The 24,975-nt window shown below is 43.5% G+C and overlaps 1 protein-coding gene across 5 annotated transcripts in view; it reads left to right on the top strand.

Annotated features, from left to right (window-relative positions):
* KCNJ16 (potassium inwardly rectifying channel subfamily J member 16) overlaps positions 1-24,975 on the top strand; it is a 63,407-nt gene that overhangs the window by 29,479 nt on the left and 8,953 nt on the right. For 2 of the 5 annotated variants that reach the window (XM_077328343.1, XM_077328345.1), the window contains one exon: positions 9,488-9,558. The exons of 2 other annotated variants lie outside the window; for them this stretch is intronic. The gene's annotated coding sequence lies outside the window, so the exon portion shown is untranslated. Of the gene's footprint in view, positions 1-9,078; positions 9,221-9,487; positions 9,559-24,975 lie in introns of those variants that run through there. One more of the 5 variants, XM_077328344.1, reaches the window with a different exon arrangement.

Raw genomic sequence — 24,975 nt, 5'->3', positions numbered from 1 at the left:
CAGAACTATAATGGATGTGACAGTTGTGCATTGTTTAGAATATATAAGTGCGTATCAGACTTCCTGTTTTACATGATAGCCAGTTTGGTGTAGTGATAAAGAGTGATAGCTTCTAATCTGGTGAGCTGGGTTTGATTCCCTGCTCCTCCACATGCAGCCAGTCAGGTGACCTTGGGATAGTCCCAATCCTGATAGACCTGATTTCACAAAGCAGTTTCTCTCAGAGCTCTCTTTGCCTCACCTAACTCTCAGGAAGTCAGTTGTGGGGAGAGGAAGGGAAGGCAATTGTAAGCTGCTTTGAGACTCCTTTGGGCAGTGCAAAGTGAGGTATAAGAACTAACTCTCCTTCTGCATCTGATTAGGTCTAGTCATCATACAGAGGAGAGCGACGAAGAGGATCTGGGGCCAAGGGACCAAGCCCTATGAAGATAGGTTGAGGGACTTGGGAATGTTCAGCCTGGAGAAAAGGAGGTTGAGTATTTTTTAGTATTTGAAAGGTTGTCATAGGAGGGCAGGATGCTGTTTCCGTTGGCTGCCGAGGAAAGGACGTGCAGTAATGGGTTTAAACTACACGTACAATGATATAGGCTAGATATCAGGAAAAAAAATTTCACAGTCAGAGTAGTTCAGCAGTGGAATAGGCTGCCTAAGGAGGTGGTGAGCTCCCCCCCACTGGCAGTCTTCAAGCAAAGGTTGGATACACACTTTTCTTGGATGCTTTAGGATGCTCTGGGCTGATCCTGCGTTGATCAGGGAGTTGGACTAGATGGCCTGTGTGGACCCTTCCAACTCTATGATTCTATGATTCTACGATCACGGATGAATGTCAGAATCTCAACAGGACAGTCCCAAAGACTGTTAGGGGATTTTCCAAAGGAAATACAGTTTCAGAAAATTGAAATAATTGAAGTTTATTCTCAAAGGTGTTATTCTGTCATCGATACCCTCACTTCTCTGGAAGTTGTTATATCACAACATTTAAAAACTTTAACAAGCTGTACAAACTGAAAAACATTAAGACTGTAATACATTAACTTCTCAAAGGTCAATTGTATCTATAGGGCAGATCAAGACAAGTTGTTTCTCCAAACATTCTCCATGCAATAAAATTATTTCAAGGCCAGTTTAGGCTGATCTTTCTTGTACAGACGGTCACGTTTACCATTTTATTTGGATGTCTCAGATAACATCTATGGTAGGATCCACTTTACTCATTAGTTAGCAAACATCTACATTTGAGAAATGAAATGTGTCTCTAAGACCCATTATGCACAGGGTGAATAACGCACATTCGGGGTGGAATGGCGGCAACTAAAATCACCAATAACGCACGGAGCCGGCTGCAACCGGCCGCAGCTTCGGTGCATGCTGCCGAAAAAGCCACGTCAGTGAAATGCGGAAGAAAGCACAGCTTCCGGGTGACCGGGGCGCAACCAGAAGCGGCGTCGAGATCGCCGCGTGCATAATCGGTTACTCTGGGTTTTGCCGCCGTCACGCCCCCTCCCGTGCATAACCGGTGTGCTTCGCGTCTTCCCCCTCCGCGTTTTCCATGTGACCCGAAATCGCCGTTTTGGCGGCCGTGCATAATGGGCCTAAGTGAAATACCAATTTTTAATTACTGTAAACCAAAATTAATTTGGGTGAAGTCACTGGCAATAGACTTAAATACATCATTATTCTGTTTGTACCCATGAAATTGATCCCCTTGTTCTTATATTATTACCTTGCCTTTTCTTCAAGGATCAGAGTTATGTGTATTATGATCCTTTTTAAAGGTATTTATACACTTCTTTTCATCCCAGTGGTCTGACCATTACTGAAGAAACCATCATTGGACCTGTGGGACCTGGCCAGCCACTGCCCCATCTCGCATCTTGCATTTCTCAGGAAGGTGGTTGAAAGGGCCACCGTGGATCAACTCTTAGTATACCTAGAAGAAGCTTCAGTTCTTGATCCTTACCATTCTGAATTCCAGCCTGGCCATGAGGTGGAGACAGTTTTGTCGCCTTAATGGATGACCTCTGGCACCAGCTGGACCTAGGTTGATTGGCACTGCTTGTGTTACTAGACCTCATGGCAGCATTCAATTTGGCTGACCACAAGTTTCTGGCTCACTGCCTCATCGACACTGGAATCCAGGGGACAGCCCTTCAGTGGCTGATTTCCTTTTTCCAGGGCCCCAGACAGAGGGTTGCTGTAGGAGACAGACAGTCGTGCTGCTACCCACTCCCTTGTGAGGTTCCTCAGGGCATGGTTTTCTCCCCCACACTATTTAACATCTTTATGAACCCTCTGTCTAGCTGGAGGCCTGGGCTCAGGTGTCATCAGTATGCTGAGGATGCCCTGCTTTATATCCTAATGGATGGTAGTCTAGACTCACCCCTTGAGAGCTTTGCCAGATGTTTGGAAGCAGAAATAGTTTGGCTCAAGCAGAGTCGCCTGAAAATCCCTCAAAGTCCTGTGACTGGGTGATCCATGTGACAGTCATTTTCAGGCTAGATTACTGTAACTCATACTGTGTAGGCCTGCCCTTGTCCCTGATCCAGAAATTGCAACTGGTCCAAAAAGTAGCTGCTCGGTTTCTCACAAAAACACCTTGGATAGCTCATATTAGGCCCCATGTATCTGAGGGACCACCTTATTGACTATCCCCCCCCCCCAAAAAAAAGGCTTCTTTGATGAGCTGTCTCCTGGAATAATTAAGAAATAACTACAGGCAATGACCTAAAACATTGGTTTGGTAACAAAATAGAACAATAGAGAGCAAATGAGTAGATTACGCCATCGCTGTTGCCATTACTGTAAATTATCGGATTTTATTGTCATTTTATGGTTTTAGGGGACGGGGTTATGTAAGCCGCCTCGAGCCTTCGGGGGGAGGCGGGGTATAAATATAAATATTATAATAATATAATAATAATATAATAATAATAAGGTATTTTAAATGTTTTTAAGCACTTTCATTCATGATTGTTAAATGTTTTAATGCTATTTGTATCGAATTTTATGTTGTTAACCACTCTCAGCTGGTTTGCCAGGAGGAAGGGTCATATAAATCTAAGTAAGTAAATAAGTAAATAAATAAATACATACATAATAAATAGGGACCTAAACTGATGACAATATTGTTCTCTCCTGTTCCATATTGTTCTCACAATAACAACCCAAGTGAAGTAGGTTAGGCTGAGAGAGTGTGAATTGTCCAAGGTAACCTGGCAAGTTGCCATGACAAAATGGAGATTCAAAACTGAGTCTTCCAGAAACTAGCCCAACTTTCTATCTGCTAACTACATGACCCTGAGAGGTAGGCTAGGCTGGGGCATAGTGAAAAAATCCAAGGAGCTGAGCAGGGATTTGAGACATGGCCTTCCTAACCAAAGCCCACAATTCTACCCACAATGGACCAATATTGGTAACAGGAAAAATATATCCAGTCTTTAGAGAGTTTTGCCACTCCAATTGTTTCAGCAGAAGTTTCTGTTTAGAAAACCATTTCCAGATGTTGCTGCCTCGTCAACACTGGAATGTGGAGGACAGCCCTTCAGTGGGCTATCTGCTTAGCTATGATGTTATTCCATCGCTAGGTAGGGGCGGGGATAATACCGGTGCACCAAGGACACACAGACACATGCTTTATTTTACTTGGCATAAATAAGGCCATAGCTTTTATTTAAATGAGCACCAGCATGATACATAAAGCAAGGAAACTGCACAATTAAGCAGATTGCTCAAATAACCTCAAAAACAGGGAAGGAGGGAGGGTAGGAGCAGTGGAGAGTAGAGAGAGAACCCACCCCAAATCACGTGGCTGATTGCAAGCCATGCGGATGGGATGATGCTGGAGTCCTCCCACCTGAGCAATGGTGGCTGCATGCCAAGGAGGTGAGGCAGCAGCCAGATTTATGTAAAACACAATGTTATAATCAAAGTGATTATGTTCATACTTTTGAATTGCCTTAATCTAGTATTGTGGTGTCTGTGTGCATGGTCTAGGTACAAAGTCTCGGTGCATTTTTCTTCCGGATGTGTCTAGTCTGTCTTCAATGGAATACTGTTAGATTCATTCCCAGTGCCATCCTTGTTCAGCTGATTTCCACACTAAAACCCAATGAGAAATAAAATACAAAAATGATGGCTCCTTGGTTTTCAACAATCACTGGGATTATCTCACATGATTATATTTATATCTAATGCAAGGTACAAAGAACTGATTTCTGTTCACTAAGACTGGACTAAAGAAGATGGGGGGGGGGACTGATTTCCTTAGCAGGGGAACACTTCTGCACGCCTCAAGAAGGACACAGGCAACAACATTCTTTTGGCCCAGACTTGGCCACAGCTCTACTGATATAACAGGACGTGGTATAGCATGGGGAAAGGATCCTACCATCTTGCAGTCAGCCAATTACAAAACAATCCCATTATGTCAGCAGACCAATGCCACAGGGTTCCACCAGTGAGGCTGCCTGGATCCCTGGGCTCTCCATAGCCTGTTGAGCCCATGGGAGGTGACAGATGGTTGGGAATCTGTTGGGCGTTACCATGTGCTGTGTTCCCCTGCCACCCAGAAATGCAAGTCAGCCCCATGCATAGTCTCTTATGGAGGCCCCCTCAAAACAGGGATGGAAGCATGCAGGCTTGGCCTCCCCCACAAGTGAATGTGCCCCATGCTCCATATGCACAACCTGTCACAATATATCGCTCAATTTTTATTTTCTTTCATCCATGTATGCATTTTAGGGGGCGGGGTTGGGTTTTGTAGTGTGATTTTTAACCAATAACCAAACAACTATATAAACAAGGGCAGCTCGGACGGAAGTCTTGTTGGGTGAGAGGGGAAAGAGGCTGGGCACTGTTGCATGGGGTCCTTTAAAAGAACTGGCTCAGCCCCCCCCCCCTCTTGGCCCCCTAACATGCCCTCTCACTTTCCCACTACGCAGTGCATGCCAGGGCTGGAGCTCATTGGCCTCCACTTCTGGCCTAGTATTTTCAGCTAGGCAGAATCCTACACTGCACCAAACAGTGACCTTAGGTAAGTCCCAGTCACGCTTGTTGTTTCCTGCAGCCAATGACTTTGAACAAAGGTGGAAAAATACACAAATGTGTCTGCCTACACATTACAGTGGGAGAACTTCAGCTGGAGCTCAATTAGCAAGTACAATGTCAAGTTGTTCATCCAAGCTGCCATAAAAGGGGAGGGTAAGAGGACAAAATTGTAAGGGCATAGGAAGGTCATATAATTTGCTTTGTGTGTTATTTGGGTTAGGTGTGAGTGGCATTGGTAATCCAATGGGAATTTTTGCATGGGGGCCTCTAGTGCCTGCTGGAAATCCTGTCTGCCATTCCATGTTTTATGATTTGTTTATTATTAAAGTGTTAAAAATTAAATTCACCCTAGTTTTCCTTGTGAGTCAGAGTAAGAGGTCAATGATTTATAGTGTTCCAAAAATTCTGCTGTTTTTCCACAGAACAATAATATACTGATATGGAGGTAGAGAATATCTGCAGATGTGTACATATTTACTATACTGTATCTTTCCACATTACTATTCTGTCTGCAGGTTCCCTGCATCTGTCTATATGGTAAAACAGATATGTGTAATCTTTACACATGGCAGTGTACACAGGGATGTGCATAAGATTCTTCCCTCTGCTATGAACACTTAATTGGGGGCATCATATAATGTAACCCAAATATACTGGAACATTTAGTAGCCTAATGAATTGTGTAAGATTCTCTATAAACATTGTATCAGAAGGGAATGTAGAATATCTGTGAAAATATGTTGAGAAATTTTAAGATGACAGATGGCTGAAGAGTCATATAAGGACACATGGATTTATCATCAAGACAGGTTGTTTGAGGTTTTGCTCATTGTGAAAAGTTTCAATTGTGCTTTTTCTTCCTTGGGCAAACTGGCTTTCTTGCCTTGAATGACTATGCATTTAGCCTTTGTGGTGCTAAAAACACCAAAGTAGAACACTGTGTCCATTGTGGCAGCTTTGGGTGAGGACAGCAGCAACAAGTCATTCAGGAAGAAACCTCAGAAGAACAGAATGGGTAGGATGGGAGGCTGTAAATCCGTAGAATACAGATGGGGAAGATACATTCACATTGAGATGTTCCAGAAACTGAATAAGTTGACCCAGCTGGAAGTACCACAGGCAAATAGCAGCAGTCAAAAAGGGTTCATTTATCCCTTCTGCCTTCTGTACCTCAGCAATATTTGTCAAATGCTAAATGTATAGGGAGCAATGTAGTTCTCATTTCTTGAGTAGTATAAATACCACTGTATTACAGTAGAATCCATATTATTTGTAATATAGTTTGTATAATATAGAAGTGGAGAGCAACTGACTTATATTCCTGAAAGCAAGGCTGGATAAGCAAAGGGGAACATAAGTCAGTTGCTCTCCACTTCTATAGTACACAAACTATAGTACACAAACTATATTACAAACTAGAAAGCCTGCTGTAAATAGAATACAGCGGGTGCTAGCCCCCCCCCCCCGGGCAGCTGCCGTTCCCAGCCGCCAGGACAGCACGGTCGCCGGCTCTTTGAGGCTAGGCTTCCCCACCCTACCCAAGGCAGGGGCTTGGGGGCGGGAAAGAAGCAGGTCCGGCGCGTCTTTGACACGGCAGACCTGCTTCTTTCCTGGAGCCAAAGGCCCCCCTCACTGAGCTCCTCCAAGGTCCGATGACGACCTGGCTTGTCGGCGGGCTGGTGGCGAATGGTGGCAGTGGGGAGAACGCGGCACATGGCGGGGAGTAGGTGGGTAGGTAGGTGCTTTTCGCCTCCCGACTCATCAGATCTGGGGCCAGTTGCCAACTGATTGGTCCCTTGTCACCGGACTGACATGCAGAGAGCCCAATCGGCAGATGTTTCGCGCATGCCAATTGGGCACCCTGCTTGTTACTCCGGGGGAAGGGGCCAATGGCCACCCTTCCCCATCCCAGACAGGGCCCTCCTTGAGGGCCCTTACTGTTTTATTTATACCACTCCTGCAGAGCAGTTACAAATAATATGGATTCTACTGTAATATAGTTGGGAGTCTGTCCTTCCATTTATCAGCGCTGCCTGTGTGAGGTGTAGACACATTAACAACACTTTCTTGTGCTCAGACTATAGAACAAGCAATATGTGAGGTATGAGTGAGGGTGTGTTCTCTTCAACAGAGAATGGGAGATTGCCCCACAACCACAGATTGTTGTGCTGGGCCACAAAAATAGGAGGGGTAGACCAGAATCCAGAAGCTGTTCCTTGGTTACTGACATTTTGCCAGCCTGCAGCCTTCATTAGCTAGAAGCCTTTCGGCACATTGAGCATTCCCATTATGGAAGACCAGAAGGTAGAAAGACAGGACTCCTAAAACAAGGCATGAAGAAGTACTAGGATGGTTTTGGTGAGGTCTTCCACATAGATGTGCTGTGAGAGACTTCTGTGCAAGGAAGCTTCAGCCAGGGATGTGTCAGACCTCTGCCAGGCCAAGGCAAGGGGATAAATTCATTTCAGGGGATGAGCAAGTGGAATGGACACAAACTGGGAAAATGCATTTTGGGTTATGGTTTGTGATGTGCCCTGGTCATGAACCAGAGTCATAAAATTATAGCCATCTTTGTACTTGGTTTGGTTTGTGAAATTTATGGCCTGGTAGAACCTGCCTCCCCCAAGTGCTGGAGGCACCAGACTTGCAGAATATCTCTGTCTCACTATCCTCTAACTTCCATCCAAGCTTGGTGAGGATTATATTTACAGAGTCTGAGTTACAGCCCCACAAAGAAAGTGCCTTCAGGAAAGTGCTTTCTGGCGATATTACTGCCTGTTATTTCCCCAGAAATCACTTTCCTGGGGCATGTTTTTTTTTGGGGGGGGGGTCATAATTTAGACCCCATAAATCTAATCCTCACCAAACATGCAGGGCAGGTAGAGGAGATTTAGATGGAAATCCTTTGTGAATTTGGTTTCTCTACCTTGCACACGATCTAGTCTATACCTTCTTGAACTGGTGCCTGTTAAAATGATTGCTGATGGGTGGTAATTTTGATAGGTGCAGGTTCAAGAGGTCCAGGACTTTAAAGAATGGCTTCTGTGCAAGTTAGAGATACTACACTCACAGAATATTTCTGGATGACTATTCTAAAATCATACAGCAAAGAAAACAAGAAAATCTAGATGAACAAATACATTTGAAATCTATGTTAGATGACCCAATCTTACTATCCCAAAGGCATAGCTCAGACTTTCTGTATACTGCTGCCCACTGCAATATAAGTATATCATATTGAGGATCTTTAGCCCATCAGAATCCAATATAGTGTTTTTTTCCTCCAAGTTCTTAGGCCAGTTATAGTATTTTGATTAACTGACATCAGGTGATAATCCATTCAGAATGTGTACTTGCTGGAACTCTAGAAAATGTACACATCACTCCTGAATCCCCCCCCCCCATCTCAGGGACCATAGATTCTCATGATGAGCCAACTACCACCAAGACTCTTTTTTTGTACTGTAGTTTCCTCTACTGGAAGATATTGGTGTTCAAACTGAGGATTATATATACATAAGCATGAGATCCATTGTCTGCCTCATAAATGCTGGGATGATGCATATTTTTAGAACAGCACATGATATTTATTTCTCTTCATGCCTTTACCAAAGAAAAACTTCCATTACTGTCCATTGTTAAAAACTCAATCAATATTTAAAAAGTAAAAAAGAAGAAAAAAAAGTCCAAAAAAAATCCCCAAACCCTTCAGCTAAAATACTAGCAAATTCAAAAAAAGAGGTAACACAAGCCAAAGCAAGGGAATTAAATATAAAGAGAAAATTCCATTAAAAACAAACAGTAAAGAGGATTTCAGAAAATAGTCACAGTGATTCAAGTGACCTTTTCACATATAGCTTTCTCTTGTTTTACTTTTGGGAAGTATTTAACACAATGCGGAAGCAACCTTTGTGTGACTGCCAAGGCTATTGTGAAGAGCTAGTTTGTCCTGAATGTCCAGTCAGCTATGGGAACCAACGTTGCTTAGCACCCCATAGAATCAAGACCTCAAGACACAAAAGCAAACTGAGCTGTGGCTTTCTGGGATACATTGTGGAAATAAACAAGAAACATGAGGCCAACACAGTTTTGTTCCACCTCAGTAATTGCAGTGATTCTAGCTAGCAAGTTACCCTGTGTCGTTGATGCAGCTGCCCCCTTGGCCAACAGACTGGTGAGTGCATTGGGGACCCCAAGACCTAAGAACAGAAAAGCCTAGTGCATTGGAGCCCCTCCCAACTAACAGCAGAAAAGCCTGCATTTAGAAAGGCAGGCTTCACAACCACATAGTAATCAAGTGTTACATTCCCATATGTATTTTGCATGGCGGAGAATGAGCAAGCTGTCCTCTTGAATTTTTTCCTCCCCTTGTAAAGTGCATTAAGTGGAGATATATAAAACAAAATTGATTGCAATTTTAATTTTTATGTCTTTTATTCAGGCTCATGGTGCTACAGGATCCTGGCTACATGGCTGCAAAATAATGGGAGAATGTTGGGAGGATTCTGCTTTGTAAGAAAAATATTACATTTTGTTTGTGCATGATAAGATGTTTTACCATGTTAATGATGCTGCGGTCTCTTGCTGAGAAGCCAAACATGCCTTGGGATCAATATCACCCTTCCTAATAACAGGTTTTTAGTTGTTCCTGTTCCCCTTTCCCTACATCTTCCATCCACAGGTCATCCAGAGGAGAAAGTAGCATCGGGAATAGCATAATACATATAGCTAGGAAGTATGGGATTTTGGGAATCTATGGTGCAAGAGGAAGAGGTCCTGGTCTATAGATTCATGAGAAGGGCATTAAAGGTGTAGCATAAGAAGAGCTAGGAAGGAGTACTGGACTAGGAAGGAGTAGCTTCCTAGAACTAGAAAGGAGTACATGGAATTGGGGTCACTGTGGGTGGGCAGGTAGTTGTGAATTTCTTGCATTCTACAGGGGGCTGGGCTGGATGACTCTGGAGGTCTCTTCCAATTCTATGATCTATGAGGAAAAAGATGGAAGAAATAGTTGTATTAGAGCTTATGTGATAGGGTTGATGTTTCCTTCAGTCCCATGATGGAAGTATGGTCAGAATAAATATAATACATCAATAATTGGAACTTTCTGAAACTAAGACCCTGGAGAGTACCTGGGACTGCTGAGTTCCTTATCTTAATTTCCATGATGGAAAACAGCTGATAGTGAGTCAATCATTCTGTATTAGCATCCTAGGGCTGTTATGTGTGTAAACTGAAGGTAGAAATGTTTGTGCTGCCCTGTGCCCTTTTAATAATGCAGTAGATAGACAGACAGACAGACAGACAGACAGCTAGCCTATGCCATGTGGGTCGCCAGCTCCAGCTTTAGGGGGCTTCCGGGGGAGGGCAGGCTTTAAAGAAAAGAGAGAGTTCATCAGGGATGAATTTGGGGAGTAGAGGGACTTCAGTCTGCCCTTTAAAGCTGCCATATTGCCCAAAGGAAAAAAGAGAGAACCTGTCCCAGGCTATCAAAATCAGTTAACAATATATTTGTACAATCTCTATTTTAATGATAAATGAAACAACCAGAACGGACTCTAGATTTTGTTCCATTTTCAATGTAGAACTTTCATCAGTGGTTGTTTCCAACTCAAAGTTGTAATCAGCTCAAGCTGAAGGCTGGTATTATATGCATAGAATTTTGATTACAACTTTGAGTTGGAAACAACCACTGATGAAAGGTTATTTATCATTAGAGATTGTACAAATATATTGTTAACTGACTTTGATAGCCTGGGACAGGTTCTCTCTTTTTTCTGTTAGGATATTCATTCAGAACTGCTTGTTTTTTTCATGTTGTAGTTATATTGCCCAGGGGAGCTGATCAATGGAGTCTGGAATTCAGTTGTAATTCTGGGAGAAGTCTAATCCCCACCTGAAGACTAAAAACCCTATACAGAAAGTCTGTAGTCTAACTTGCAACATGGATTGAGACAGGGGTAGTCAAACTGCGGCCCTCCAGATGTCCATGGATTACAATTCCCAGAAGCCCCTGCCAGCATTCACTGGCAGGGGCTTCTGGGAATTGTGGTCCCTGGACATCTGGAGGGCCGCAGTTTGACTACCCCTAGATTGAGACATGTGGAGCCCCTCCACATGGCAAGCCATTCTAAATGTGTATGTGTAGAAAATTTACACAGCATGCCACTCTTTCAGCACCCGGTCATTAGAAATAGATCATTTATAAGTTCTTGGTGCTTAAGTATCAGTAATTTTATTGGCACTGAACCAACAAGATATGTTTTCCATTCCAAGTAACTGTCTATTCCAAGCAACGATGTATGCGTACAAACACATTTTCTAATTTGTTGCAAATCACACTGTGTTATAACCCATTAGTGTTTTAAATGATGAAATCATGTTTTTGAAACAACTGCCTCCTAGCCTCTATAAACACACTGTTGATAATTAAATATGGCTGGTTAAAGTGGCAGTAAAAACATCCTATTCGTTTAAAAACAAACAAACAGAACAAAAAAATGAACTGTCAAAGACGTTCATCTCCAGAGTCAACTGGCTGTTGTGGGTTTTCCAGGCTGTGAGGTTGTGGTCTGGTAGTTTAACCTCTGATGTTTTGCCAATAACTGTGACTGGCATCTTCCAAGGTACGGCTCAGCAAGATGGAAACCTCACCATACCAAAGTGTGAAAAGTCAGTGGGCATTTTGTTTGCTTCTTGGGTGAGAGGATGTTGGAGTGTCATGATCGATAGTGACTTGATCTGATGCTATCATTGCTGAGCTGCTTCTTACCTATCGTTGAATGTTTGAGATTATTGATTGACTGTACTCTTAGCCCCCCTTTTTCCAAGGGCTCAGGGCACGTTACAACAGATAAAATATGCAACTCAACATTTTATAAGGTTTTCTAATATAAAACCTTAACTTTAAAATTATAAATATAATTTCTAAAAATACAAAAACATAAATTTATGAAAGTACAAAATTACTGCACTGTTTGCCTAATGCCACATTCCATCTGGAGAAAGAGAGGGGGCAGTGTTGACTTGGGGGATTCAGACAGGGAGTATTATTTAGAGCTGTAACAAACTCATATTCTCTGTTTGCAAGAGTTGGTGGTGAGAACTGGAGTTTTCTGTGTTCCAAAGATGAATGCAGCTTCTTCCATGAAGTTGCTTAGAAGAAGAAATCTGGAAAGATGTCAACATATAGATTATAATAAAATTCAGATTCATCAGTAAAGACTTCTCTGAAAGAGTTTTATGGGGAACACAGCCCAAACCTTTTGTTATCTAGCGAAATTCCAGAAAGAATTCCACACTTACCTTCAAGAATGCCCAGAGATATTTTTCCCACCTGGAGGTTGGGAACCCTATATGAAGAATGTATACACTCCAACCAGAAACACTGATTGAAAACTCCTCATTAACCTCAAGGCTGTCTATTAAAATAAGATCAGATTGTCTCTTGGTATGCTTCCCTCATTCTCCTCACTAGGGATACCAGTCTCCAGGTGGGACCTTGGCCCAGGGACCTCCAAAAACTACAGCTGATCTCCTGACTATAGAGAGCAGTTCCTGTGGAAAAATTAGATGCTACTGTGGGTGGACTCTATGGCCTTGTATTATTATTATTTATTGTTATTATTTATTTTTAGGACACGCAGTAATGGGCTTAAACTACAACGATATAGGCTAGATATCAGGAAAAAAATTTCACAGTCAGAGTAGTTCAGCAGTGGAACAGGCTGCCTAAGGAGGTGGTGAGCTCCCCCTCACTGGCAGTCTTCAAGCAAAGGTTGGATACACACTTTTCTTGGATGCTTTAGGATGCTTTGGGCTGATACTGTGTTGAGCAGGGGGTTGGACTAGATGGCCTGTATGGCCCCTTCCAACTCTTTGATTCTATGATTCTATTAATTAAATGTATAGGCCATCTTCCTCCTAAGACTCAAGGCAGGTTGTACTTCACTGTAGTCCCTTTCTTCCACACGCTCCATCCCCAGATTTACAGGGATTTTCCAGCTTGGGGCTGGCAACCTAAGCTCATGAGCTACTATTTCTTTAAGGTATTACATGAGCTATTATTTTTCTATTCCTGCCTTTCTAACAGTCCTGAGCTCTATGTACCTATAATACAGATGTCTGAGTTCCTTTCCTTCACCAGGTAGAGCCTACCTACCCAATCTTGTGGTCTCTAGCCCACTAAAAGTGCACCTGGCCTCAACCTGACCCCTACTTGGTGGAATGAGCTTCCAGAGGAGACATGGGCCCTCTCAAAATTTACCAAGTTCTGCAGGGCCTGCAATACAGAGCTCTTCCAGTAGATATTGGGTGAAGTTGGGCTGCCAGTAACATCTAAGAACCCCCCCCCCCACATACACACTCGACACAAACATCCTGATAGTGTTTCTGTCACTTCTCCAAACTGTGTCTGAGGTGATGACAGACATTACCTCCACTTAATTCTGCTCTTTGCTTCCCAGAGTCTCCACAAGCTCTCATTGACCAAAACTACTTACTTTCAATCTTCTCCCACTATAGGCAGGGATTTGCTGCATAGAAGGTGGAACTATATGGACCAAACTGATTAATCAGATTCACCCACAGTGGTTTTTCTGCCTAATTTTGAGACATCTGATTTGATTTGCATACAACCAAATCAAGTCCATGGGGATTTCCCCTTTTCTGTCTTTTCTGGGATCTGGGAGGTAGGGTGGGGTTTTGAGGTAGAAGCAACAAACTTGCCAAACTTCTTTTGAGGAGCGACTCAGGCAGCTACACTGCAAGTTTGGTGCCTCTAGCTCAAAACTCCACACCCCCCACTGAGCTTGGAAAAGTCAGAAACAGGGACTTTTATTAATGTCTCTCAAAGGAACCAGTGTCAACAGGGCAAGGTTCACACAGCAGAGAGTCTCAGGAGTGAGGGAGGATAAATTAGAAAGCCCAGCAACAAAACCACTCTCCGCCTAACACTGGCCTGTGGCACAACCAAGCCAACTATTGCCTGCCCACCCACCCACCCAGCCACCCACCCAGCCAGCCAGCCAGCAGCAGAAGTGGACAGATGCATCACCGTAACATGGTCAAACACATGTCAGCGGTGCAGAAACACAATTCCAAAGAAGGGAGGGGGTCATTCACAGAAGCAGCATTCCACCAAACGAGAAAAACAAATCCTCAGGACTCAGTTTGATTCAGGCTTCTTTGATTTGGCTGGTTTAAACTCATGGGATGTTTGATTCGGCTTGGACAAGCCCCCAAAGCATGGATTCAAGTATTTTCAGGCCTATAGGAACCAAATTGTTCATCCCTATAAAAACTTGAAGCCATGTCTCTGCATCATGCAACAATCTAGGAATTCTCCAGGTCTCTATGGTAAAAGTTTAGGACAATTCTTAGAGTGGTGCACAATACAGTGATGTCATTTCTGGATTTTTTTTTAAGCTGGAAATGCAGTGTGGTAAGATACCATTCCTTCTCACTAGTTGCCAGCCAACCCTACATATACCTCATCTAGCTGTAGGCTTCACTAACACTTAGCCTGCCTGAGTGCTGGATCACACCGTATGGTGACTATCATGATGACTACGTGTCATCTTTTGTTTGAATCACATAACTGACACTCGAGGTGGCTTAGAATAATGACATAAATAGTAAAACATTAATTAAAACATGACACTCCAGGAACATTAACTAAAGCCAGTAACACAGAGATATAAAAAGCAACAGAGACAGTCAAGGAAGGACAGAAATTAAAAGAAACAGGGCAGCTAATGCTTAAAATATGGCTGAGATAATCAGGCTGACTTTTTCATGTGAATAGACGGAATAGCAGGAAAGCTCATTTAGAATACACACAATTCTCACCACCATCATCAATATCTGAATCCATCCTAAACCACTGAAGATCACTTCCTCATTTATTCACATAAAGAGTGCTTCTGCAAGAGCATAAGTGGTCACTGCTCAGCAGTAGGCATGGGTGATTTGATCTTGGCAAAAAGTACATGAATCACCTTGATCTGGGCACAAACCAGCCAAACACAGTCTAAATTAGCGATCCCCAATCTGTGGGCTGCGGACCACATGTGGTCCTTCGACTAATTGGAGGTGGGCCCCGAAGGACGCCTTCTCTCCCCCCCGGACCTTTACTTCATCCCCCCCCCAACCCTTTACAACACACTTAATTGTTGTGGCGTGTCTGTATCTTATTTTTAAGGCATGTTTAAACATTACCATAGCGATCAGAGAGCGTTAGGGCAGTGGTTTAGAGGAGTAAACTACCCCCCCCCCACTGGGCCTCAGTAAAAGGCGTTGAGTGGTCCCCAGTGATAAAAAGGTTGGGGACCACTGGTCTAAATCACCATTTCCCCATTTGTTTCAATGGCTGAATCAAGCCTGTCTGAATTGCTGGATCACAATTTTGGGTGATTAATCAATTTAGACAAGCCACGGCTGCTTAAAATTTAAAGGGTAGTGAAAGGGAAACAGTTACCTCTCCCACTCTTGCTTTCCTGCCATTCCTGGGAGTGGGAGGCATCAGCATCCTCTCCAGACCAATGGGAAATCTCCCTAGTTGGTGTTTAGCCAATCATTGCCTTGCATTTTTGCAAATCCATTGCAATGAGTTCTTCAAGATGAAGGGGAGGCTTTTAGGGCAGGTTTTAGCAAATAGGCATTACTTGGGGGGGGGGGGGGTGATTGACTGTGGCCAATCACAAGTGATTTTTCTTTTTTGAAAACCTTCTATGCATGGTCACATTGTATAAAAGGAAAGGACTTACCTAACTCCATTGCTTGCCTGCTGAGCTGCTCTTGTGGAGAGGAGACTTGCTGTGGGATTTTGTAGGCTGCCTGACTGGCTGACTAACTGGATGAGGCTTACTGGTGCTACTACTGGAGGATCCTTCCAGCCTGCCTGGATTGCCTGAACATTGCTGGAGAAGACTGTACTGGGTTGGCTGGAGGGAATCCCTGAAAAACATACTTTTTCATTTTTCTCTTATATTCTCCTTGTTGTTTTATTTTAAAACTAACTTTTCTTTTTTGTCTCATTCTTTGGGTTTCTGTGGGTGTGCGGGGGTGTCTGTGGGTGAATGGGGGTTGATTAGGCTGGATGATTGCACATCAAATGGCTGATCCAGAAAATCAGCTGTTTAGTGGACCCTTTAAATCAGTGGTCCCCAACCCGCGGGCCACGGCTCGGTGCCGGGCTGCGAAGGCCTTGGCGCCGGGCCACAGCTCCCTCTTCCCGTCCCCCCCCCGAAGCGAGAAGCTCACCAGGCCGTGAGCAAATCGGCCGCCGAAGCGGCCGATTAGCTCGCGGCCCGGCAAGCTTGTTGTTTCGGGGGGGGGGGAAGAGAAGCTTGCCGAGCCGCAAGCCAATCGGCCGCTTTGGCAGCCGATTTGCTGGCGGCCCAGAGGGGCTGAGAGAGGGAGCTGCGGCCGCCGGTATGGTGGCAGCGCAAACGCGCGTGCGCGGCAGTCCGCGCAGGCGCGTTTGCGTTGGGGCTGCCGCATGTGCGCGGGGCCCCGAGCCGCCCTCTCCCGCCACTCCGGAGCAGCGGTCCGCGGCAACCGGAAGGTTGCGGACCACTGCTTTAAATGCTTCCCCCATACCCTTCCCAGGCTATGGGGAACAGGTTCTCTGCAGCCTGGGAAAGGCTGGGGAACTCCTGAGGCTCAGCAGTTTGACAGGGTCTTTAAATACCTCCCCTCTCCCAGGTTGTGCAGAGCCTGGTCTCTGCAGCCTCAGAGGAGTCTGGGGGGGGGGGAGACATTTAAAGACCTCACCAAACAACTGATTCCTGGAGACAAGCTATCTGGCTGAATTGGTTCAAGGTTCCCAAATGTGCCAAATTCAAATCAATGTACCAAATCAGTGATTTGATTGATTCAGGAAACCTCAAATCCAAAAAGTACTAGTGCCCCCCCATGCACATCCCTAACAGTCAACATCATATCCCTCTACCATTTCCCTTTGCCACCCCATGTAATGCCAGCAAGAGATAGGGGGACACTGGCAGGCTTTTCCCTCTGCACAGTGAGAAAATAGTGATCCTAGGCATGATGAAGGGAAGATTAGGGTTGGCATGTTGAATCTGGGCACACCACCCAGTATACCTCTGGTCCATTAGCTGCCCCTGATTATGAGATTTCATTTCCTGGCTGTTTTCTAGAGCTTTCTAAATTTGGAGATACAATTTTTCTGCCTGATTTATGAGAGGAAACAGACTTGTTTTACCTTCCCTTTTCCAGGCAGAAGAAAATCATGACTATAAGTATTTGATTTTACATAGCTCAACTGAGGACTGGGAGCAGGATTCAGTAATATTCTGAATGTTCACAAAAGTTTTCAGCCTAACCTTTCTGCACAACAGGTCTCCTTTCCAGTTTTATATTACACACCCAAAATTTTTACTTTTATTGCTTAATGATATCCCATAGGTTTTCAGCATATTGGGTTGCCCAACAGAGGAATATTCATGTTCTGCAAACTTGGGATGGGAATGGAAAAGCATTAATACCATGCTATTGTCAAGGAGTCTGTGACAGGCAAATCTACATTTTCGTGCTCCTTCTAATGTAGGACACGACTTCAGGAGAGAGCAGGATTTCTATCTGGATTTGAGGAACTAGATTCAATAGCTCTTCCCATCAACTTCCAGTGCCCTTTTCTTCTTTTTTTAAAGAATAGGATCTGGTTTCAGTTAGATGAATTAAATGTCACTGTGTGCTGTTCCATTATGAATGACAGCATAATTGCATGGCATTTTGCATTAAAATCTTTTGCTTCATGCTATTTATGTCTGCTTTTCGAATGTTTAATAAACACTTTTCTATTGCCATATTAAGGCATCACTCTTGGAATCCAAGTAGAATCCCCCCTTTCCCAACTCATTCCAGGCATATTATTATGGACAGGCTTAAAATATTGTTCTTGAATTCTTCTTAAAACTGAGTGGGGAGGGCAAAGTATAGAATTCAGGAGCAACCAAATTTTCTAACCCCAGGCCCCCACAAATTTCCTATTTTATGTTGTTGACATCTTTATATATAAAACAATGACATCATTATAGGAGAAATGATAGCTCAGTGATACAGAGTGAAAGATCAATCTCTAGCATTTACCATAATAGATTCACAAGACGTTGGTGAAGGCTTTTCTCTATCTGAGACCCTGGAGAACCAATGGCAGTCAAAATGGACAGACAATACAGCTGAACCAGTACTCTGATTTAAAGCTTTACATAGCATTGACTGCAACTGGAGGCATGCGATTGTGACTCAGTGCTGGAGCATCTGTTTTGCATGAAGGTCCCAAGTTCAGTTGATGGCATCTCCACTTAGATCAAAGTAATAGATGATGTGAAATAGCATTATCTAGGTTCTGGAGACCCTCTGGCAGTCTTAATAAATGGTACTGACTTTAATAAATCTAAGGGTCTAATTCAATATCATATTTGCATCTGATAATAAAGCCAAGGAATAAACCCTCCACATTCCACTAGCTTTTATTTCCAGAATGTACATTTACAAATATTTTAATATTTTGAATTTATATTTAATCCTTATCCATTGTTGCTCCTCTATGTATTTCTGAAACAGCCTAGGGGGTGGGACATGTCTGGCTGTCCAAGTTACAATAGCCATCTTTGTCCTGATTGGCCCTGACCCTGTAGCTCCCGCCCTCCGTCCCTAGACTCTAGCCTCTTTGCTCTCAGACGCCTCAGTGCCTGGGGCCAGCAGCAGGTAAGGGGAGAGGGCCCTGGGCAAAGGGTCATGGTGGAGGGCTTGCTAACGAGGGCCTCTTGGCCTCCTAGCTGGCCTTGCTAACAAGGGCCTCCCGGCCTGCTAGGATGGGTCTGCTGACTGCCTGATAAGGAGCTCTGTTCCAGCCCTGCTAACAAGTTGCCAGCCCCTGCCCGTCCCAATTGATCTGGCTGCGAGCTGTAGCCCAAAGCCACCTTAAACGGCCTGGCCAGGGGAGGGGGTCCTTTCAAGGCACGTTCTTAGGAACGGGCTTTGAAGCTAGTGAATTTATATTAATTAATTAATCACTGGGAGCAATTGAGGGCAAAAGAAGAAGGGGACGACAGAGAATGGGGTGGCTGGCTGAAGTCACTGAAGCAGTCAGTGTGAGCTTAAATGGACCATTCCAGGGTATGGTAATGGACAGGAAGGCCTGGAGGATCATTGTCCATGGGTTTTCGATGGGTCGGACACGACTTTGCAACTAACGGAAACAACGATAACATATTAATTCTGTGAAACCTTTACAAGGTCAACAGTAAGCTTCTAATGAATGAGTGGGGATTCAAACCAAGGTCTTCCAAATGGCAGTCTGCTCTTAATTACTATACCACACTGGCAGTTAGAACCAGCTTCTAATCTGGAGGGCTGGGTTTGATTCTCCACTCCTCCACATGCAGGCAGCTGGGTAACCTTGGGCTAGTCATAGTCCTGTTAGAGTTGTTCTCACAGAGCAGTTCTGTCAGAGTTCTCTCAGCCTCACCTACCTCACAGGATGTCTTTTCCAAGAAAAGGAAGGGAAGGCAATTGTAAGCTGCTTTGAGACTCCTTTGAGTAGTGAAAAGTGGGTATAAAAACCAACGCTTCTCCTTCTAAGATATGAGCACCTGCGTCTATAGCAAGATTATATAGTAACTAAAATGCCATAATATTTCTATAGCAAGGTCCATTCCGCATGACTTCAATGTTGCCAAAGGCTTCCAAATTGTAAACGCTACTAATTTGCAGTTATGCACGATGTCGCACACAATCTGCCACACACCTGAAACAGTCCCGCAAAAAGCAATTCGTTGTAGCACTTAAAGGGACATCCAGAAAAATGGATTCACCCTCCGAAAAGCGCTACACTCTTGCAAACAATCTGCAACAGTAGCAAAAAAGACCTGTGCGTTCCCATTGTTGTGGTTCCAGCCAAGTCCCTCCCCCTGGCCCTCTCCTCCGAACTTCCAGCAAAGCGATCGCCATTTGTTTTTCTCAGAGCGAGCAGAAAGCAATGAACCAGCGAGCCTTCATTCACCCCGTGAGGCTTCTCCGGCTACAGTCCCTCCACAGAACTGCTTTAAAGCTCCCCTAAGTCACCAAGCACAACACAGCCCCGTTTGCAAGTTCCCTTTATTTTCAGCTGAAAATTGCGCCCGTGCAGGGGGGGGGATTTTTCTTTTCACTCGGGGGAGCGTGGTAATGATGAATCGCCAGCTCACACGCCAGCTGCCAGCTAGATGGGTCTCTACGTTAGGAGGAATCAAGGAATCAAGGCATATTCGTTGCAACATGTGTTTTTCTTTTTTTTTTTAAAAAAAACCCTGTTCTTAAAGGGAAAGGAGATTTTCAGGAGCATGATAACAGCCACCCATTGGCTGTTTGTTTGATTGACGGCCATGGGCGGGACAAAGCACAGAAAAAAAATTGCTTCTTGTATAATGATTTTTGCGAGGCTGGAAACCTGTGGGAAATGATTGAAACGCTACTGGATTCCACTACAAAGGCAGGTACGCATAACGCCGAATTGCACAATTAAAAATAGCGTTTCTGCTTTCAGGAACCAATTGGCAACATTGGTCCTTGTGTGGAATGGGCCCAAGATTATGAATCAGCATGGAGAAGGGGAAAGCGTATTTGCAGAAAGTAAAATTAAGATTAAGCCTGAAGACAAACCTTGGGGCCATTTCGCACGGCTTCAAAATAGCACAATGGTTGCTAATTGAAAACGCTACTAATTTGCCTTAACGCACGACGTCGCAGACAATCTGCAACACTCCTGAAACCAATCAGCAAAAAGCGCTTCGTTGTAGCGCTTTTAGGGGAATCCAGAAAAGTGGATTCACCCTCCGGATAGCGATACACTCCTGCAACCAATCTGCAACACTAGCGCTAAAGACCTGTGCGTTACCATTGTTGCGGGTTCTTCAAAGTCCCTCCTCCCGAGCCTGTCCTCCAAACTTCCGGCAAAGCGATCGCCATTTTTTTTTCTCCGAGCGAGCGGGGATAAACGCACCAGCGAGCCTCTTTCTGTTAAGAGGCTTCCCTGGCTTCAGTCCTTCACCTTTAGTCACTAAGCACAAACCACATACAAGCCCGTTTGCTGAAATAAAGTCCCTTTATTTTTTACACATTAATTCAGCCGAAAATCGGGCCTGTGAGAGGGGGGGGGTTATCACTCGAGGCAGCGTGCCAACGATCATACAATCAAACGACAGCTCACATTAGGCAGCTGGATGGGTCTCTCCGTTGCAACGAATCTACCTAGATTCGTTGCTATGGGTCTGCTTTTTTTTTAAAAAAAACTTTCTTAAAGGGAAAGGGGCTGTTTGGGAGCATGCTAACGGCTGCCCATTGGCTGCTTGACGGCCAGGGGCGGGACGAGCTTGGCAATAGCGCTTCCTTTCTAGCGATTTCTGCCAAGACCGGAAGCCTGTGGGAAACGCTAAAAAACGCAACTGATTCCACTACAAAGGCAGGTATGCATAACGACGAATTCCACTATTTTAAATGGCGATTTTTCATTCCGCAAACAATTTGCAACAAAGATCCCCGTGCGTAAAGGCCCTTGTTGTTAAGAGAGGTTATACAGAGCAACAAGGGAGCACATAAGCGTCTGTCAAGAATTTTTAGGTAATCAATCTGCAATGTGTTTTTCTAAATCCATATCATTCTGGCTGATCTGGAATTAAGAACATGTGTTTTTCTGCCTGATAGTAGTGATACTTATTTTTATTAATATTTAACTTATGCAATGTCAGTTGTACAACAGTGTTTATAAGTAGGCAAACATAAACCAACATATTCAGATTTATCACAGTACTTAATAATAATCATTCATAAACACTGGATGTTTGGGAAGAGTTTAAAGGGATCCCTCCCCACACTTTCAAATGTCTCAGGTTATTTTCTTTTTGATTTAATCAGTTTTCTAACCCTACCACCTAACCTAGTTGGCAGTCCTTCAGTTTTCCTATCAGAACATCATGGGAACCTTGTCAAAATCCTTACGGAAAGCCAGGGAAACAACATCAACTGATTTCCCACAATGTAAGAAGCCCATCACTCATCAGTCCTCCACTTTACCCATCATAATGTTACCCATCAGAACATTATGGGGAACCTTTTCAAAAACCAATCAGGCAATGGGCAATTGCTTGTCTCCTGAAAAACACATCTTTGTAGTGACATCACCATCATCATTTTTATTTACGGTCCTTTAGACCAAAATTTTAGAAGCACTGCTATACAATAGCAGTTTGTAAAAGGGAAGGTAATACATTAAAAGGTTAAAAATGCATCAGTGATACAACTTAAAACTTCTCCACCATAAAAGCCATCATTTAGAAGCATCAACTGTCATTGACTATTTTACAAGGATAAAATGAGCCATAAAAGCAATAAAACTAATAAAGCTGTTAAAATATAAAACTAAAGACAAGATTAAGAGACGTGCGATATATCTACTAACCAAAAAACATAAGAAGTTATGTGGACCTATTATGGCTATACATGAGTGACCCAGTCTTTCCTAATTCATGCAAATTTTGTTACTTTGCTATTTAACAAATTATCTGTATCTGATAGCAATATTTGCAGGCGATACTTTCTCAGGTCATGAGGGCATTCTATAAGCAGTGGCACTAATGCACCTGGACGAATATGATTATACAACTGGCACTCAAATTAGGTGTGTTCTGTGTTCTCTACTTGACCCTCATTGCAGATACAGAGTCGATCCTTGAGAGGGAGTCCATCAAATTTCCCACTCAAGTAAGCAGAGAGCAGGGCATTGTGACGAAGGAGGGTAAAGGATCTCCTGTGCTCAGGATTTACCACTTTTCTTAGATATTGCATCTGGGTGTTTCTGTTTAGGAGATCTTTCCTAAAGAGTGGGTCCTGAATATTGTTGAGATCATGTTGCCTCTCTACTTCTATCACTCTTGTCTTAACAAGATCTATAGCCTTGTCATAATCCATAGACAAAAACAATTGATATGAGAGACCATAGTAGCACAACTTTTTAGTGAGTGCAATTTGCCAAGGTGCGGCAAATGTGTCTATCACTATTAGACTTGCAAGACCTTGCTGCTGGAAAAGTAGTTTTAGCCAGAATGTAAAGGTAGCTATCCAAAGCCTGGACTGAACGTTGACCATACCTGTCTCAATCCTAACTGCTACATTTGAGATGTTGTTTGGTATAGGCAGAATTGCCCTCAGAAATTTAGACTGGACCTTTTCTAGACTGCCCAATCTGCCCGTTATACTAATTGAAGCCCCATATGTTAGCTGAGCAAGAGCCTTAGCCTTGAAGATGTTAATTGCTGCTGGAATGTAGCGGCCTTCTTTCTGCCAGAAGAATTTTTTATTTGCACCTGCACTTTTCTGTGCATTTAAAGAGATGTTATTAATATGGGCAGATCTTGAATAGGTTGCATGGAAAATAACACCAAGATATTTGTAATGTTTGACTTGTTCTATTAGGGTGCCATTTAGTCTCCAGATGTGAGATTTAGGTCACTTACGACATACCATGATCTTGGTCTTATCATGGTTAATTGCCAGGCTATTCAATTGACAGTAGGAATTTAATGCTCTTAAGGCTCTTCTCAGTCCTATAGGGCAGTGGTCCCCAACCTTTTTATCACCGGGGGCCACTCAATGCTGGGGACCACTCACCGGGGACCACTCAACGCCTTTTATGAGGCCCAGTGGGGGGGGGTAGTTTACTCCTCTACTCTCAACCACTGCCCTAATGCTCTCTGATCGCTATGGTAATGTTTAAACATCCCTTCAAAATAAGATACAGACACGCCACAACAATGAAGTGTGTTATAAAGGGCTGGGGGGATGAAGTAAAGGGCCGGGGGGGGGGTGGGGAGAAGGCGTCTTTCGAGGCCCTCCTCCAATTAGTCGAAGGACCACATGTGGTCCGCGGCCCACAGGTTGGGGATCGCTACTATAGGGTTCTGGCATCACCAAATACAAGTAAAATAGACATTGCAAGTATTAAATTGATATTGACAAAGAATAAATACTTCTTGGCCGAGTTCATGTATTATGTTTATGCAGAGAAACAATTCAGTACAATCAAATGGTCTTCTTGGTCATGGCACCAAAGGGTATTCACCTGCCTGTTTCTATCATTTTCTTCTGCCACTGAGTAAAGACATATTTCTGTTTTGTCCATCATTCTCTCTGAAATATAACATACTTTTTCTATGTTTTAATTGCTGCTTATTGTTTTTATATGGGTATGGTTTTAGTTTTAATTGATTTTATTATTTGTTTTTATAATATTTTGTTTTAAAATTGTTAGCTGCTATAGGTTGTCCAGACTAGGCTGAAAGGCAGAACATACATTTTTAAATGAAGTAAATAAAATAATTAACTCCGGAAACAGTCCTTCTGGTTATAGAAATTCATCCAAATTAGTTGTTGTGTTCTATGAAATTAAAACATGTATAGTCATAGCGGGGTATCATTCAAAGCTGCTAAAAGGTACTACATGCCATGGAAAGAGATCTGAGCCATAAACCCAGGTCCAGCAGCACCTGAGACTTCTGTTCTGTTTTGTTTTTCTTCCAGGATACAAGCAATTCCCCATTACCTGATTAACTTGTTACCTGATTGGCTTTATCACTCACCTCAGTCTTTTTTGGATGGGCCTTCTGTATATTTGACCCTCATCCATCTCATGATCTTCTCCAAGAATCCATTATCATTATTTGTAGCTTCCTTCTCAGAAGGCACCCTACAGAGCTCTGAAACCAGATTCAAAAAGCAAAGGAAACATATGTGGTCCCACCAGTGAGTCTGTATGCCTTAACAATATGTTTCCCAATGCACTGTTCACTGTCACCTCCAATTTCCATGCTCTTAGAAGCCTTGTATTGAATGGTGGGTTCAATAAGGCAGGGGTAGTCAACCTGTGGT

This window comes from Paroedura picta, chromosome 3 (genome assembly GCF_049243985.1).
Source record: "Paroedura picta isolate Pp20150507F chromosome 3, Ppicta_v3.0, whole genome shotgun sequence".
NCBI classification, from domain to species: domain Eukaryota; kingdom Metazoa; phylum Chordata; class Lepidosauria; order Squamata; family Gekkonidae; genus Paroedura; species Paroedura picta.
This window is presented reverse-complemented; position numbering and strand designations above follow the sequence as displayed.